Below are 2,739 nucleotides of genomic sequence, written 5' to 3'. Positions count from 1 at the left end.
CATGCGTAAGCTTGAAGAGACCAAGAAAAAGAAGTCTAACGATAAATCCATGCCTGTGTTAATTATACAGGAAAATATTGAAGAAAACGAGTTCGGTGGAGTAGAGGTGTGGTCTACTGATTCGGAAGATGAGGAAGTTCGCAAGCCCACTCATGGTAGGGCATTTGTCGCGAAGGAAGAAGGTTCAGAGTTTGCTGGAAAGTGTCTGATGGTGACCGCATATGTGTCACAAATGAGAGGCTATACTACAGATAGCGGGTGTGATGAGGCGAAGGAAAGGGAAGACAAATGCTTTACTGCAAAACTAGTTGGAGAGCAGATCAACGAGTGTGATTGGTTGATCAAGAAGGTAAATTCCATCCTTGAATCTCTCAAAATACCAGTTTCTAACTATGAAAAGAGTTAAATGATTTAAAATTCACCTTTTCTAGTTTAAGTGGTAGCGTAAAACAAACTCGCCTCACAAACTCTAACCTAACTGATCAAATAAGCAGGGTATCTTCCAAGAGTGAGGAGCGAAGGATATGGATAGAGAAGAAGGAATTAGAATTGGTTAGGGCAAGAGACGAATTGATTTATATGCAACATGACAATTTAAATTTTTTGAAACAAAGGAATATTTTTTGCTTGATTGCTAAACGTCTTTATTCCAATATTACTCAGTTGCATTTAGATTGTGAGATTGGCAACAAAATTCACAAAATGATTTTGTCTTTCCTTGAGTTAAAGGAAGACGAAATAGATGTTGATTGCTATAATGGTGAATCAATTGTCTCATCAGAAGAAACTTCTGAAGCCTATAGAATTGGACTGGACAAAATCGAGTCATTTATTAAGTCCAAGGACCACAAGGACATGCTTAGAAACTTACTGGATGAAAATGATAAATTGAAAATAAAGACCGAAATTGTACATAATTTTGATTCAATGAGTTCTAAGTTGAGTTCAGATTACAAGATTAATGCTGAAAATACATCTGAATTTGATGAGGACAGTGACATGAGTGAAATATATGTGGAGGATGAGGTTGATTGTTCTGAATTTATTAAAACCGAACCTGAACCAACAAAAGTCCTTATATCCGAAAACTCTGTTGAGTTCGCTCGATTGTCTACAGAAAATGTCAAAGTCTTGAAAGAGAAGGCTGTGGTATACCAAAAGGTACAAACCGTGCCAAATCAAATATACACTACTGCTGGAGTTACTAAGGATCATACAGATGAGCTAACAGTCTTGGTAGATAAAGACAAGGCTGATGACTGTGATAATCATTTTTGGTCAGCTCCAATCGAAAAATGTCACACCCCGGAACCGAAGGCAGAAACGTTCCGGGGCGGAGGACGTCATTCGTAGTATCACAACAATCGTATCATAGTAATCAAAGTAAACACAACCATTACATTGATTTAAGAATATTTACATTTGTTTGGAAACATAATTTGTACATATCGTTATATTTAGAAGAAACAAAAGATAAAGACTGGACTTCAAGATGCTCCATCTTCTCCAAAAATGAGCGGAGGTACCTGTCTATCGATGTCCTGAGAATACAAGCGGTTTTGAAAATGGGTCAGCATAAAGCTGGTGAGTTCATAAGCATGTTTTTGTATTGGAAACTAGTCACTGAATTTGTACAAATTATTTCTTTGTACTATAAGTAAATATCGTTTTGTATCGAAAACATTCGTTATTGGCTTTAGAAATAGATATGCATGCTTTCCAAGAAAATCCCATATTTTCTAACATGTTCGTTGAATAAGAGTAAGTTTCATTCGAAAACGCTGGTTGCCACCAGTAGATAAGTAGTTTTATTATTCAAATAAAACCAAGAATTTGATCGCTGGACTCCCCTCCAGTAAGTAGATAGATAGTTTTAATAATTAATTAAAACTATTGAAGAAAATATCGTGTAAACAAAGGTTAGTTATACTTATCGTGAGTCGGATAACCATACTAATTGGACCCGAGACCTTCTTGACATTTCTTCAGACGTCGTACGATTACAAAATTTGTCACCCCGGGCGTGCCCTCCCCACTGTAGCCAACAGTGCAGGTGTGGGATTGTCAGTCCCGAATAGATCTATTCACAAATTTCACGCTCTCCCTCCAGGAGACTCTGGTTATACTTCCGGAAAGGATTTATTGGTACCCCAAAGGGCAAAACGAAGATTAATCTCACAATCCGGTATTAACTAGTTTACGTGTAGTTCAGTTGTTCTCGAATTCGAAATCGTTGATAAACAATGTGGAGTATAATAATTATACAAAATAATTATCTAGTAAGATACTCTCGTTATTTGTATGGATAAACTAAATCAGTCATAATTTATTTATTTGACTTGTATGGAGTTTGATTCTGAAAACCGGAAATGAAATTCTCCAAACTATACCTATTATAGTTTGATTGATAAGTTATGTTCATGTACTATTCGGAAAACTATGCAATTATGTTTAGAAAACGTCCCTTATGTTCCGCATTTTACAAAAGGGATAAAGTATCTAAATGTTTTAACATAAAAACCATTGTAATTGCATCAGTTTTTAAGTTACGAAAACCTTTATGTTTGGCTTGTATTCCCCCATGAAAACGTTATAAAAACTTATAAAAGCGTAGGGGTATGAACTCACAGTTTGACGTAGGATTCGGATGTACGATCGGTTTCGAGCACTGAGTGTCAACTGATGTTTTGTACACGAGTGGATCCTATTAACATATAATAATGAGTATACGTATTAGAT

The sequence above is a fragment of the Lactuca virosa genome, chromosome 2 (assembly GCF_052849685.1).
Source record: "Lactuca virosa cultivar CGN04683 chromosome 2, Lactuca_virosa_CGN04683_v6, whole genome shotgun sequence".
NCBI classification, from domain to species: Eukaryota; Viridiplantae; Streptophyta; class Magnoliopsida; order Asterales; family Asteraceae; genus Lactuca; species Lactuca virosa.
The sequence above is the reverse complement of the archived record's forward strand: the minus strand, read 5'-3'. Positions refer to the sequence as shown.